Here is a 16,740-nt window from a genome sequence, read left to right on the forward strand (position 1 = left end):
TGGCGATTGTTGTGCCGTTTCCATTCATCTGTTGCTTTAGCATTTGCATGGTCTTGCCAATATACGATCCCTCTGGACATCCTGCCTGACGTGTATGAGGTAGACAACATGGTTGAATTACATGAGTATCTGCCACATACATGGCGAGTGGTGTTCCCATGTGATGGCAGTATCCATGTCAATGATCGGGCATGTATTACAGAAGTTGACATGGCAGGGTTATGTGGTGTTGTGGTCAATGTTGTCCTGAACATTAGGTTTGCTGGGAATGATGGTCTGTTTAAGGTTTGGTGGTTCTTTGAAAGTAAGAAGTGGAGGCCTAAGAATGATCTTGGCAAGATATTCGTGGTCATAGATGACTTGTTGAAAGCTGTAAAGAACACAGTTTCTCCACACCAGGGAGATACTGGATAAAAATGGATACTCTATTGGTCATGTGTTGCTGGAAAAGCGCAGCAGGTCAGGCAGCATCCAAGGAACAGGAGAACCGACGTTTCGGGCATCAGCCCTTCTTCAGGACTGATGCCCGAAACATTGATTCTCCTGTTCCTTGGATGCTGCCTGACCTGCTGCGCTTTTCCAGCAACACATTTTCAGCTCTGATCTCCAGCATCTGCAGTCCTCACTTTCTACTCTATTGGTCATATCAAGTGTCTGCTTTTGAGGAGGTAGTTACAGTTTTTCATTGTGATACATAGGAACAGATGCGCGATAACTTAAACATTATTTTCTGGGTCTGTAGATTGTGAAGGAGCAAAAATGGCCTTTAATAGAGTGATATGTACTTCTTGTCAGATGTGGGAGTTGAACGAGAGTTTAAGGGTTACTGCAGATTATATCTGCCATAAATGCTGCTGGCTGCAAAATCAGATCAAATGTATCGGTTGGAGAGAAAGTTGGAAGCAATGAGGAATTTGCAACAGCAACAGTTTGTGATGGATGGCAGTTATTGCGGCGGGGGGGGGAGCGAGTCTCAGGTACAGTCACATAGGTGGGTTAACTCCAGGAAAGGTAAGAGAGGTAGGCAGCTAGTGCAGCTTTTATGATATACCCATTTCAAACAGGTATGCTGTTTTGGAAAATGTAGGGGGTGATGGATTCTCAGGGGAACATCGCATGAATAGCAAAGTCTCCGGAATTGAGACTGGCTCTAATGCAACAAGGGGTCCGTCAGGTTCCAAGAGATCGTGTTAGGAGATTCTCAACTTCGAGGTACAGACAGATGTTTCTGTGGCCAGCAGAGAAAAAGCAGAATGGTGTGTTGCTTCGCTGGTGCCAGGATCAACGATGTCTCAGAGAGGGTGCAGAATGTTCTCACAGGGGAGAGGGGCCAGCAAGGGGTCATTGCCCACATTGGAAGCAACGACATAGGAAGGGAAATGGTTGAGACTCTGAAGGGAGACTAGAGAAAATTAGGCAGAAATTTAAAAAAGGAGGTCCTCAAGGGTAGTAATACCTGGATTACTCCCAGTGCCACGAGCTAGTGAGGGCAGGAATAGGAGAATAGAGCAGATAAATGCATGGCTGAGGAGCTGTTGCTTGGGGGAAGGATTCACATTTTTGGATCATTGGAATCTCTTTTGGGGTAGAAGTGACCTGTTCAAGGAGGATGGATAGAAATGGAGAGGGCGAGGAAGGGGAGGTCTAGGACACGGTCCTGTCCCCCTTAGTCCAAGAACTCCCCTCCTACATTCGGGACACCACCCACGCCCTCCATCTCCTCCATGATTTTCGCTTCCCCGGTCCCCAACGCCTTATCTTCACCATGGACATCCAGTCCCTGTACACCTCCATCCCTCATCACGAAGGACTCAAAAGCCCTTCACTTCTTCCTTTCCCGCCGTACCAACCAGTACCCTTCCACTGACACCCTCCTTCCACTGACTGAACTGGTCCTCACCCTGAACAACTTGACTTTCCAATCCTCCCACTTCCTCCAAACCAAAGGAGTAGCCATGGGGACCCGCATGGGCCCCAGCTATGCCTGCCTCTTCGTCGGATATGTGGAACAGTCCATCTTCCGCAGCTACACTGGCACCACCGCCCACCTTTTCCTCCGCTGCATCGATGACTGTATCGGTGCTGCCTCGTGCTCCCACGAGGAGGTTGAACAGTTCATCCACTTTACCAACACCTTCCACCCCAACCTCAAATTCACCTGGACCGTCTCAGACTCCTCCCTCCCCTTCCTAGACCCCACCCTTCCTATTTCGGGCAACCAAATCAACACGGACATTTACTATAAACCGACCGACTCCCACAGCTACCTAGACTACATCTCCTCCCACCCTGTCCCCTGTAAAAACGCCATCCCATATTCCCAATTCCTTCGTCGCCACCGCATCTGCTCCCAGGAGGACCAGTTCTAATACCGTACAACCCAGATGGCCTCCTTCTTCAAAGACCGCAATTTCCCCCCCGACGTGATCGACTATGCCCTCCACCGCATCTCCTCCACTTCCGGCTCCTCCACCCTTGAGCCCTCCAATCGCCACCAGGACAGAAACTCCATATGTCGTCATTTCCGCCACCTCCAAACGGACCCCACCATCAGGGGTATATTTCCCTCCCCTCCCCTATCAGCGTTCCGAAAAGACTACTCCCTCCGTGACTTCCTCATCAGGTCCACATCCCTCACCAACCCAACCTCCACTCCCGGCACCTTCCCCTGCAACCGCAAGAAATGGAAAACTTGCGCCAACACCTACCCCCCTTACTTCCCTCCAAGGCCGCAAGGGATCCTTCCATATCCGCCACAAATTCACCTGCACCTCCATACACATCCTTTATTGCATCCACTGCACCCGATGTGGCCTCCTCTATATTGGGGAGACTTGCGGAACGTTTCAGAGAACACCTCTGGGACACTCGGACCAACCAACCCACCCCCCCACCCCCACTCCTCCAAGGACATGCAGGTCCTTGGACTCCTCCATCGCCAGACCATGGCAACACGACGGTTGGAGGAAGAGTGCCTCATCTTCCGCCTAGGAACCCTCCAACCACAAGGGATGAACTCAGATTTCTCCAGTTTCCTCATTTCGCCTCCCCCCACCTTGTCTCAGTCAAATCCCTCGAACTCAGCACCGCCGTCCTAACCTGCAATCTTCTTCCTGACCTCTCCGCCCCCATCCCCACTCCGGCCTATCACCCTCACCTTGACCTCCTTCCACCTATCGCATTTACAATGCCCCTCTCCCAAGTCCCTCCTCCCTATCTTTTATCTTAGCCTGCTGGACACACTTTCCTCATTCCTGAAGAAGGGCTCATGCCCGAAACATCGATTCTCCTGCTCTTTGGATGCTGCCTGACCTGCTGCGTTTTTCCAGCAATGTATTTGGAAAGGCAAGGACTGATTAGGGATAGTCAACATGGCTTTGTGCATGGGAAATCGTGTCTCACAAATTTGATAAGAGTTTTCTGAGGAAGTTACAAAGAGGATTGATGAGGGCAGAGCGGTATGAAGTGCTGGAGGAAGTGGTGGAGGCTGGTACAATTGCAACATTTAAGAGGCATTTGGATGGGTGTATGAATAGGAAGGGTTTGGAGGGATATGGGCCAGGTGCTGGCAGGTGGGACTAGATTGGGATGGGATATCTGATCGGCATGGACGGGTTGGACCGAAGGGTCTGCTTCCATGCTGTACATCTCTGTGACTCTATTAGATCCCATCCTTAAGACGGTGTCTTGAAGTATCTTTCTGTGGTCTCCTTGACTGAACAGATCATGTCTATGCACAGGGCTTGTTCAAAGAGGATGGCTTTTTCATATATTTAGGGTGAAAGCTAGTGAAGTGCAGCATTATAAGGTTCTCCATGGGCTTGCAGTAGAGGTACGGAGGTGTCCGTTCTTAGTGAAGATGAGTGAGTCCAACAATAAGACTGATTCTTAAGAGTAGTCCATGGTAATTCTGATGGCAGAATGAAACTTATTGATATTGCTGTATAGTTGTTTCAGTGACTCCTTGCCATCAATCCAAAGGAAGAAAAGGTCAACATATCTGGTGTACAGCATTGGTTGGAGGTCGTACACAGAAAAGAAGTCTCGCTTGAACTTGTGCATGAAAATGTTGGTGTCTTGGGGTGCAAATTTAGTCCCTATGGCCGTTCCTTGTGTCTGGATGAAGAGTTGGTTGTTGAAGGTGAAGATATTGTGGTTGAGCATGAATCAGATGATTAGATGAGTTGTAGGATGGGGTCTTGAAATTGTACTCAACACCAACAACTGCCAGAGCATGTTGCAGCGATACCATCGTCGTGGAGGAAGCTGGAGGAGAGTGCTGAAACGTCCATTGTGATGAGCAATGTTCCTGGCTCAACTGGTCCGTGAGTGCTGAATATCTGTAAGAAGTCTGGAGTGGCACAACAGAAGCTGAGGATTTCAAGATGCCCTTGACAGAACCAAGGAGGTTCTCATACAGGGTCTCGGTGCCTGATACAATAGGATGTCCAGTCTGTTGGCTTTGCGAATCTTGGGAAGGCAATAGAAGTATCACATACAAGAGGGACGTGGGATGAGAGGGTATAGGATACTCTCAAGGTCTGGATCAAAGGATTCAATATCATGACTGATCTGAACATCCTCAACTCCACCTTGCTGACTTTTCCCCAAAACCGTCAATTCCCTTGCTGATTAAAAACAGTGTGTCTCCCTGCCTTGAGTATGCTTGACAACCAAGCCTTGGTATCCCTCGGTGATGAACAATTCCAGATTTCAACACTCTCCTGGAGTACCTTCAACTTTTCTGACTGTTTTGCTATAATCTTTTTAATAATAATCAATTCTAACACCTTTCAAAGACAGACATAGCGATAACTGGTTGAAAGTTTGGAGTTGTCTGCCCCCTCTCCCTTCTCATTTAATCTGTTGAAACTAAATTTATATTACACCAGTTGCCAGTGGGAGTTGAGCCCATACACGCACCCTGACATTGCCAAAATGGAGTTCAAATATCACAATCTGCTGTAGTGCTACTGAAACCATTACCATGATGCCGCAGCCTCCCCTTTAAAGTTTCTTTAGTTCATACAATACTAGTCAGAGTGACCAGCACACAGTCAATATCTAGACAAACTCTGATCTCACACCAAGGTAATGATACCCTCCATCGTATTTATGTGCCAAATGGGACGGACTTCAGACAGAGTAAGCAACGCAAAACCAGTTACCCATGATGTATTGTGGACCAGCAACAGCAGAAACGTGTTCAGCTGTAACCTCAGAGCTTGCATATTAACTACACCACCATTAACTTCAGGGCAGAAATCAAAACTTCTCAAATGGACAGCAGAGAGCATACCAAAAACAGCACGAGGAATTCCTAAAATAGAATTTCGAGCTAATTAAGCTCCAATACATGCATGCTGAACAGTGTAAGCAGTAAGTAATGGTCAGAGCTAAGCGATTTCATAACCAATGGATCAGATCTTGAATTCTGCAATCTTGTCACATCATTTGTGAATGGTGGGGGACAATTAAACAACATGAAAAGGAATCTTCATAAATATCTCCATTCTCAACAAATGGAGTCGTCCAGTCTATCAGTGCCAAAGAAACACTTGAAACTGGATTTGCATCAAATACCCAAAGCATGTACATCTATTTTCAGCTAGAAGTGCCAAGTGCATGATTCATTTTGGGCTCCAGAGGTCCCCAGCATGCCCAGTCTTTAGACAATTTAATCCCCTTTTTGTGATATCATGAAAGGGCTGAAAATACTGGATATTGCAAAGGCTATGACCTCATTCTGGCAACAGTATGGAAGTCTTGTGCTCCAGAACTGGCCACACCCCTAGATAAGCTGTTCCAGAATAGCTACAACACTGGGATCTGCCCAATATGAAAAACAGCACCACACACAGATTCAATTTGGATACCACCAGAGCTAGAGTTCGGGTCTTCAATACCAGTACTGGCCTTATCTTATAATTAATAAAACAGATAATCTCCAGAGGCGAGAATAGGTGCACATGATATAATGGCAGCATTTGAGAAATATGGCATAAAGAAACCTGAGCAAAGCTGGGGTCAACGGGAATGGGAAGAAAAACCTTCAGCTGATTGGATTCATAAGTAGGACATGGGGAGACGGTTGCAGTTGTTGGAGGCCAATCATCAGCCTTAGGACATCACTGTACTTCAAAGTTGCACCTTGTTCCACCCATCTTCGTCATCCAATTACTTTCCCTCCATCATCAGGTGGTCAGAAGTGGAACGGTTGCTTCTGATTGAATAATGTTCACCTTCATTTGTGACTCAAATATTGAAGCAGCAAAATCTGAACATTCTCCTAGCTTGGATGGATAACAGACAAGGAGTGTGGGTGTCACACAAATGCTGAAGAATGACCATCTCCATTAAGAAAGATTCTAAACCACTACTTCATTCAATAACATTCCCATTGCTGAATCCCCTATCAACATTCTAGAGGCTTACCACTGACAGAAGGTCAACTCTACCAACAATACAACTACTATGGCCACAAAAGCAGGTTAAAGTTGATATCAAGATTCACTGTTACCCACCTCCTGCATTTGAAGCATCTTAGGTCTTGAATATCATTGTATTCTGAATAATCACATACTGCTAAAGTATAATTACAACACGATTCTGGACAAGAGATCGGCTCAGAAATCTAAAGCACAGAAAACAAATGATCCTTTGGCCCACTGAGTCAGTGCTGATCAAACACCAACCTATTCTAGTCCCATTTTCCAGCACTTAGCCTCTACCCTTATTTGCCTTAACATTTATAAGCATTTAGATACGCGATTGCAATGCTATAAGGCTCTCTGCCAATAACACCCTTACAAGCAGAGAATTCCAAATTCCCACCAACCTCTGGTTGAAAAGGTTTTTCCTCACTTCCTATCTGAACCTTCTACCCTTTACATTAAATTTATGCTGCCTAGTCATTGAACTCTTCACCAAGGGGAAACGTTCCTTCTCGTCTACCCTTTGAGATGTCAAAAATTATGAAGGGCATTGAATCATGTCAGCCCCTACCTCAGTCTCTTCTGCTCACAGGAAAACAACTTCAATGACAATTCCTAATAAAAGCTATTCAGCCCAAGCAACAATCTGGATTGTCAGCATGGTTTTCTGCATGTGAAATCATGTCTCAAAAATTTGAGAGTTTTTTTTTTGTTTGAAGAGGTTACCAAGTAGATGGATAAAGAAATATACAGGGATTGTAGCAAGGCCTTCAACGAAGTCCCACATGGTAAACTGGTTAGTAAAGTTATATCACATGAGATCGAGGGAGAGCCAGCCAAGTGGATACAAGATCCGTTTGATAGTAGAAAACAGAGGATGGTCGTTGAGAATTGCTTTTCAGACTGGAGGCCTGTGACCTGTGATGCGTCACAAGGATCAATGCTGAGTCCACTATTGTTTGTCATTTATATTAAATGATTTGGATGAGAATATAGGAGGCATGGTTCGTACGTTTGCATACAAAACCAAAACTGGCAGTATAATGGAGGTGGTTATCAAAGAGTACAATGAGATATTGATCAGGAGGAGTCTAATTTATATAAATAAGAGTTGCTGCATTTTCAAAACATTGAATTTCTATTATGTGAAAACAGCCATTTAGCCCATCGAGTCCATGCTGTCCCTCCAAACAGCATCCTACGCAGACCCATGCTCTCAACTGTATCCTTACAACCTTGCATTTCCTGTGGCTGATCAACCTAAACCTACACAGCCCTGAACATGATGGGCAATTTAGTCCAGTGTTCATACCAGTTGGCCATTGCCTCCCACATAACTATCTGGAATTACAAAGCTATTGACCTGAATGTGAATCATGAAATCTGGTTCGGACAAATCCTTTAAGGAAGGAAAGCCTGGCATCCCCACCTGGTCTGGCCTACATGCAACTCCAGACTTATAGCGAAGTGATTGACTCAACTATCTTCTGCAATGGCCTTCACAAGCCACTCAGTTGTATCAAATGCTATGAAGTCTCAACAAAGAAGTGAAATTGATGGACCACCTGGCATGGACTAAAGCACCAAAAACAACAGCAAAAACAGCCCTATTGACCCTGCAAATTGCTCTTTCTTGGCATTTGGGGGCTAGTGCCAAAACTGAGAGCGCTGTCTCAGACCAGTTAGGCTACAGCCTGACAGCTCTTCAGAGATTCGGTGCAAACTCAATGAGCCAAATGGCTTCTGCATGCACTGCAAGCATTCGATTTAATGAACTAGCTGCGCCCCGGGCCAAGCTGTTCCTGTACAGCCACAGCATTAGCATCTACCCTACAATGTACAAATTTGCAGAGATGGGTCTTGCACACAAGGCAGGACAAATCCACCCTGGCCCATCACTTCACTGATGATTTAAGAGTAAAGTAATGGAAGGTGCTTTCAACAGAAATATCAAGCAGCACCTGCTTGGCAACAACCTGTTCACTGGCACCCGGTTTCTTTTCAGTCAGGGCTACTCAGCTCGTGGCTTCATAGAACCTTGGTTCATACATTGCTAAAAGAGCTGAATTCTGGAAGTGAGGTCAGAGTGACTGCCCTTGACATCATTTGACCGAGTTTGGCATCAAGGAGCCCTCACAAAACTGCAATCAATGGGTATCAGAGGGGCAAACCCTCTACTGGTTAGAGTCATAACAAGCACATAGAAAGATGATCGTGGTTATTGGAGATCTATCATCTCAGGGGGAGCTCCTCAGGGTAGTGTCCACGTGTCTTCAGCTGTTTCACCAATGACCTTCCCATCATAAGGTCAGCGTGGTCTGCTCACTAATGATTGCACGACATTCAGCACCATTCACAAGTCCTCAGATACTGATGCAGTCCATATTTAAATATATTATAATCTGGACAACGTCCAGGATTGGGCTGACAAGTAACATTCATATCATACAAATGTCAGGCAATGATCATCTACAATACGAGACGACTTTCACCCTTGACATTCAGTGGAGCCAGAAACATCCTCAGAGCTACCACTGTCCAGAATTGGACTTGTCACCCAATAGCTGCATGAGCATGTCAGAGGCTAGGAGTACTGCGGCAAGTAACGCATCTCTTGACACTCCAAAGCCTGTCCAGGTGACTTACCATCCTGATTTCGAAAATCATTGTCTTCACTGACGCTGGGTCAAAATCCTGCAATGCCCTCTCTAAATGGCATTGTACATCTACCTCCAGCACATGGAATACAGCAGTTCAAGAAAGCAGCTCACTACCATCTTCTCAAAAGCAATGAGGGACAGGTAAATAAATCCTAGCCAGCCAACAACCCCCATGTCCCACAAGTAAATAAATATTTCAACAATACTAAGGGCCCAAACACTCATTTTTGCAGGACTCCAATGGACACAGATTTACGGTCACAAAATCACCTGCCACCATCACCATCTGCTTCCTGCCACTCAGTCAATTCTCAAAACAATTAGCCCAATTTCCTTTCATCTAATAGTTCTTACCTTGGCTGTCAGTCTCCCACATGGGACCTTATCAAAAACCTATGAGAAGTCCAAGTCAACTGCACTAAGTGTATTGTCCTCATCTGCACATCTTGGAAAGGAAAACTTAAGTTGGTCAGGTCACCTTCTCTGAACAAGCCATGCTGCCTGTTCTTAATTAACCCCTGCACGCCAAATGCGAATTAATTCTGCCCCTCAAAATTCCAATTGTTTCCCCATCATTGACATTAGACTGACTGGCCTGTAGTTTCCTATTTATGTCTTGCTTCTTTAGAGTCGTCAAGTCACAAGTGTACAGCATAGAAAACAGACCCTTCCGTCCAACTTGTTCATACCAACCAGATATCCTAATCTAATCTCGTCCCATTTGCCAGCACTTAGCCCACATCCCCCTAAACCCTTTCTGTTCATGTTCCCAACCGGATGCCTTTTAAATGTTGCAATTGTACCAGCCTCCACCACTTCCTTTGGCAGCTATTCCATACACGTACCATCCTGTGCGAAAACATTGCCCCTTGGGTCTGTTTTATATCTTTCCCCTCTCACCCTAAACCTATGCCCTCTAGTTCTGGACTCCCCCACCCCAGGGAAAAGACTTTGTCTATTTACCCTATCTAGGCCCATCATGATTTTGTGAACTTCTATAAAGGTCACCCCACAGCCTCCGATGTTCCAGGGAAAACAGCCCCAGCCTGTTCAGCCTCTCCCTATAGCTCAAATCCTCCAACCCTGGCAACATCTTGTGAATCTTTTCTGAACCCTTTCAAATTTCACAACATCCTTCCAATAGGTAGGAGACCAGAATTGCACGCAATATTCCAAAAGTGGCCTTATCAACCTGTACAGCCACAACTGAGCTTTTGTTTTATCCAATAATCTTAGATGTTGGAACTTACCAAATGCATTCTGCAAATCTGAACAGTACATCCACAACCTCCTCTTTATCCATATTTTTAAATCATGGAGGATTGAGAGTGTACAGAATGAGTTACCAGAAAAAGTGGAGGTGGTGGATGCAATTACAATATTTAAATAGCTATGTGGATGGGTCCACGAATCACAAGGTTGTTGGAGGGATATCAGCCAAATGCTGGCAAATGAGACTAGATTAATTTAGGATATCCTGGCTGTCTTGGATGAGTTGGACCAAAGGTTCTGTTTCCATATCTGTCCAAATGTTTTAAGTTTTTTTAATTGTACCTGCCTCCACCACTTCCTCTGGCATATCTGCACTACTCTCTGCATGAAAACATTACCCCTCAGGTCCTTAAACCAATGGCCTCTAGTTTTGGACTCTTCTACGCTGGAAAAAGACCTTGCCTATTCACCTTTTCTATGGCCCTCATGATTTGATAAACCTCCATTAGGTCACCCTTCAGCCTCCCACACTCCAGGGAAAAACAAGTCCCATCCTATTCAGCCTCTCCAACTCAAACCTGCCAATCTCTGTACTATCCCCTACAAATCTTTTCTACACTCTTTCCAGTCTAATAACATCCTTGCTCTAGCTAGGTGACGAGAACTATACAGTATTCCAAAGGTGGCCTCATTAATATCTTGCTAAGCTGCAATATGATATCCCAACACGTATATTCAATACTCAGACCAACGAAGACAAGCATACCAAATGCCTTCTTCACAACCTTATCTATGTGTGACACGACTTTCAAGGAAATTTATACCGACACCCCTTGGTCTCTTTGCTCGGCCCTGCTCCCCAGGGCCCTTCCATTATGAGTCCTGTCCTGGTTTGTCTTAGCAAAATGCAATATCTCACATTTATCTAAATTAAACTCCATCTGCCTCAGCTTGACCTCTTGGCCCTGTCGATCAAGGTTCCATTGTACTCTTAAATAACATTGTTCACTGTGCACTATCACCAACTTTGGTGTCATCTACAAACTTACTGACTAATGTCTCCTATATTCTCCTCCAGGTAGTTTATGTAAAATGACACAGTGGACCCAGCACTGATCCTTGTGGCACACCGAGATCACAGGCCTCTAGTCCAATAAAACAACTCTCCATCACCACTACCCGCTGATTACTACCGTCATGGTAATCTTGTATCCAACTGGCTAGGTCTCTTTGATCCCGCGAGATCCAATCTTATTAGCCAGTGCAGCATACAGAACCTTGTCAAAAGCTTTGCTAAGGTCCGTACAGACAACGTTTACCACTGTCCCTTCAGTTACCTTCTTAGTCACCACTTCAAAAAACTCAATCAAGTTCATGAGATATGACTCCCATGCACAAGACCATGTTGACGACCCTTAATCAGTCCTTGCCTTTCCAAATCCATGCAAGTCCTATCCCTCAAAATCCCCTTCAATGTACCCACCACTGATGTCAGGCTCACCAGTCTATAGTTCGCTGGCTTTTCCTTGTGCTTTAAGAAAGGCTACAATATTCAACACTCTCCAGTCTTCTGGCACTCATCAGTGGGTGTTCACGATAGGGTCCCTGCAAATGTTTCCCTGGTCCCAGGGATTTATTTACCTTTGTGTTTTAATGCCTCCACACCACCTCTTCCATAACATGGTCTCTTTTTGAGACATTACTACTTAATATCCGTAAGTTCCCTAGTGTTCATGTCTTTCTCTACAATAAATATGGTTGCGAAATATTTGTCTCAAGATCACACTCATCTCTTGTAGTACCACACATATAATGATCATGAAGGGGCCCTGTTCTCTCCCTTGTTACTCTTTTGCCGTTCATGTACTTGTAGAATCTCTTTGGCTTTCCCTTAACCTTTTTATGCCAAAGCGGTCTCATGCCCCTAGTTTACCGTCTGGTCTTCCTACATATTTGTTCCTCAATTTCCCGTTGACTACTGATGGGCCTATAGTACAATCCAATCAAAGTGATTACCCGCTTCTTATTTCTCAGTTGCACCCATTTGCTTCACTGGACAATTCCTCATTAATATCCTTTACAAGTACACCACCTAATGAAAAATGTCACTCCTCTTCCTTACTTGCCTCCCTTTCTAACCATCCCAAAGTAGCTATGCCCTGGAATATTGAGCTGCCAGTCTTGCCCCTCCTTCAGCCATGTTTCTGGAAGAGCAATAATATCCCAGTCACATATTCCCATCCATGTCCAGTTCATCTGCCTTACTAGTCAGGTATCTTGCATTGAAATATCTGTTTAATTAATCAGACCTCATTCCTGATGAAGGGCTTTTGCCCGAAATATTGATTTTCCTGCTCCTCGGATGCTGCTGTGCTTTTCCAGCACCACCCAAAACTTGGCTCTAATCTCCAGCATCTGCAGTACCCACTTTCGCCCTGTTTAATTAATCAGTCTTACCTCATTCTCTGCCGTGCTGTTGCCTGTCTTGTCTCCTGAACTTGCTGTCTCTAACTTCTGAGCCATCCTTAATCTCCTCTTTTTTTCTTACAACTATTTAGGGTCTCATGAGATTTGCATTTACCCAGACAAGGAGGGAATATTCCATCACACTCTTGATTTGTGCCTTATTGATGATAGACAGGCTTTATGGAGTCAGGATGCGAATTAATCATTGCATTGTTCTGAACCCCTGACTAGTTCTTGTAGCCGATGCATTTATATGGCAAGTACAGTTGAGTTTTGGTCAATGGTACCCCAGAGGATAATGGGGGATTCTGAGATGGTATTGCCATTTACATAAGGGGTGGTGGTTCTACTATCTCTTATTATAGGATCACGTGTGTGCTGTGAATGGTATTTGCCACTTTTCTGTCCAACCTGTATGATAGCAAGTCTTGGTGCATAAGGATAAAATTGTGGAAGTTCATGTTAAAATAGTCAACATGGCTTTTTCATGGCTTCTGTTAGAATACATTGAGAAGTAACAAGCAAGTTAGACAATTGAGCGTGTGTAGTCATGATCTATTTGGACTTCCAGAAAGCCTCTGTTAAGGTGCCACAGTAAGAGCACATGGTATTAAGGGAAAAGTACTGGCAATGAATAGAGGACTGGCTAACTGGCAGAAGACAACGTGTGGGGACACCGGGATTTTTTTCACAATCACAGACATTGACTAGTGGGAGTTCTGCAGCGATCAGAGTCAAGAGCAGAACTATTCACTTTATACGTCAACAATCTGGACAAAGGAACTGACGGTATTGTTGCACCATTTACTGTTAAAACAAAAATAAGTGGAAGGACAGGTAGTTTTGTGGTAGGGAGATTGCAGAAGGACCAGGACAGACTAAATGAGTGGGTAAAGAAGTTGCATATTAAATACCATGTGGGAATTGGGAAGTTACATACGCTGTAGGAATAAGAAACGTAGACTATGTTTAGGCTTTAGAGATCTGAAACACAAAGGGACGAGGAAGTCCTAGTACAGGATTCTCTTAAGGTTAACATGCAGGTTCAGCTGGCAAATGCAATGTTAGCATTCATTTTGAGGGCTAGAATATAAGGGTAGGGATGTACTGTTGAGGTTGCAGAAAGCTCTGGTCAGACCACATTTGGAATATTTAGAGCTGTTTTGAGCCCTTAATCTAAGGAGGGGTGTGATGACATTAGAGGGCATCCAGAAGAGTTTTACAAGAATGATCCAAGGAATTAAGGGCTTCTCATATAAGCAGGTGACGACTCTGGGTCTCTTCTTGGAGTTAGAGAAGATGAGAGGCTATCTGATTGAAACTGAAGAATATGGAGAGGCCTGGATAGAATGAATGTGGGGAAAGTGTTTCCACTAAAACAGATGAAGACCCAAGAGTATGGCTTCAGTGAAGGGACAGCACCTTCAGAACAGAAATGAAGGGAATTTCTTGAGCCAGAGGGTGGTCAACCTGTGGAACTCATTGTTGCAGAGGGCTGTGGATATCAAGTCAAGGTAAGATTGAGATAGACAGATTCTTGATGAGTAAGGGGATCAAAGGGAATGGGATTGAGTTACATATCAACCACAAATGAATGGCAAAGCAGACACATGGGCCAAACAGCCTAACTTTGTTCCTATACCTTCTGGTTTTATGATCTTAGTGCTGTTATGTTTCTCAAAGCCATTCTCCTGCCTTCTCCCCATAACCTTTAGGTTCCCTTCCTGATCAAGAGACCCAGTTGAAATTCCACAATGGCAAATTCAAGTAACAATCTGGAATGAAGAGTCAAATTGTTCTATGTTGGTGACAAAACCCATCGCCATGTCTTTTTAAGCAATAGGTGTCATGACGTACATTCCCAATCTATCGCCATGTGGTTTACTCTTCACTGACATCTGGACAATTAGTGTTGGACAATAAATGTTGATCCAGCCAGTCACATCCACATCACGTGAGTAACCTTTTAAAAACTTGCTGTGATTGAACTGGTTCCTTTCATCGGCGGTTGACGAGGAAGATATCTGCAAGGATGGGGATCTTTTTAACCTTGTTGCAAACAAAGGGATGGGTGATTCAAGGAGGACAGTCAATTCACCTATCTTCAAATCAGGAGCTTAATATTTGGGGTAAAACATTAGCAATCAAATTGAGAAACCTCACCCAAGGTCTGATCATAACCACAAGCCTCGTTTGTCAATTCACTTCAGCCAGCTCAGCACTGCCTACCTAATTGCTCTTCTTGCAATTTTAAAATACTAGTCTTGGACCCAATCTTCACCTTTCCAAACTGGATGTAAAATTCAAAACATATTGTGGTTGCTTTTACCAAGGAGGTGCCTTACTTCCAAGGTAATTAATTAACCTTGTTACAATAGGAACACTAACATAAGCTTCTCTTTGGTCAATTCCAAATATACTGCGCTAAAAGAAAGTTCATGAAAGCCTTCAATGAATTCATCTGAGCCATAAATGCTCATCTGTTTTCCAAATTTATACACACACTGAAGTCATCCATGATTATTGCTGTCCCACTGCCACAAGCTCCTAAGAGTTCTTGTCCACTTCATCCTGCTTTGTGGTTACTGTTAGAGGGACACACCCACTCAGGACTTCTGGCCATTTCTATTCCTGTCTCCATCCAAACGGATTCTACATCTAATCGCCCAAAGTTCTCAACTGCTCAATAAATGCCATTTTGATTAACTGGGCTGCTCTTCTACCTTTAGCTAGCTTCATAATTTTCTTTAATGTCCTAAAAAGGATACAGTCTTTGTCATCCTGCAGCCATGTAGCATATTGATAGTCAGATCATATTTATTTACTTCAATGTGTAGTATTCTTATGGTCCTAGCTGAAGTCATTACTGAACAAATCAGATGCCATACTCAAATCTGGCTTGATAAAGGTTTTGGTTTAATGAGGTGGCATTTCACTGAAACATAATTCAGGTTTAACAATAAACAATTGATTACCATAAGAAAACAGTTCACATACATCACAAAACATTATGATATCGTGAATCACAATATCATCACATTATACTCAATCATAAAACCAGAACTCCTTTCTCTGTCTCACAAATGGTTTGACTTAGCTGTGGCTTCAATTCCTGGTCAAGAAGTTCTGATAACCTCTTCCCTGATTCATGATTAAACCGAGTTCAGAGAGAGATTTTCTCTGGCTTAATGTAATCGCTTTAGGGTTTTAACCAAATACACTAACTTTTAAACTAAATTCCTTACAGTGAGGTAACCATTTGCTTCATAGTCCTAAACTACCACACTTGGTCAGGAGAAACCAATTTACACATCCAGCTTTAGCTAAGACATCAGCAGAATTGCCCAATTGCTGTGTTGATCAAGCTATCAAATCTTCTCAAAACTTGCCAAGCTATGGGTGTTTTCCCCAGGCTCAGAACAACTAATTCAGAATCTTCGATCTGAAGCCTTAATACACTGCAACATTTACTTTTTCCATTGGTCTATACACTCCCTCTCTGACTGTTTGATAAACAACATCACCATGAATATAGAAATAATGTAAATATTAACCATTAAACCCAGACACAAACAACCTATAGGCCGCTAGTTCCAATTTGAATAGACAAACTAAATGATATTACATTTATATATATCACATGCCCTACCTCACATCATCAACTCATTTACTTAGTTATGAAAGCCTCATGCACCCAGATACAGAGCTTTCATTGGTGTCTTTTTGTAATATTAAAAATGCAATGTTGACTATTGGTGCATTCCAGGGTGTTTAACCATGCCAAACTGAAGGAGAATGAATTGTGAGCGAATACAGTAGACAAGATTATAAATACAAGAAAAACGCTGCTTCACTTGGAAGATAAGTTGGGGCCCAAGACAGTGAAATAAAGGAGTGTGCTTAATTCCTCATATTCTTGTGTGCAGAAACTCTTTCCCAGTTACCAAAAAACTGGAAATCTGAAAGAA

General features: G+C 43.8%; 1 protein-coding gene across 1 annotated transcript in view; it reads right to left on the reverse strand.

Moving 5' to 3' along the window:
- The window catches only part of maea (macrophage erythroblast attacher, E3 ubiquitin ligase), a 145,124-nt gene that overhangs the window by 73,281 nt on the left and 55,103 nt on the right, over positions 1 to 16,740 (reverse strand). The gene's annotated exons all lie outside the window — the stretch shown is intronic.

Source organism: Chiloscyllium punctatum, chromosome 1 (genome assembly GCF_047496795.1).
Source record: "Chiloscyllium punctatum isolate Juve2018m chromosome 1, sChiPun1.3, whole genome shotgun sequence".
Taxonomy (NCBI): domain Eukaryota; kingdom Metazoa; phylum Chordata; class Chondrichthyes; order Orectolobiformes; family Hemiscylliidae; genus Chiloscyllium; species Chiloscyllium punctatum.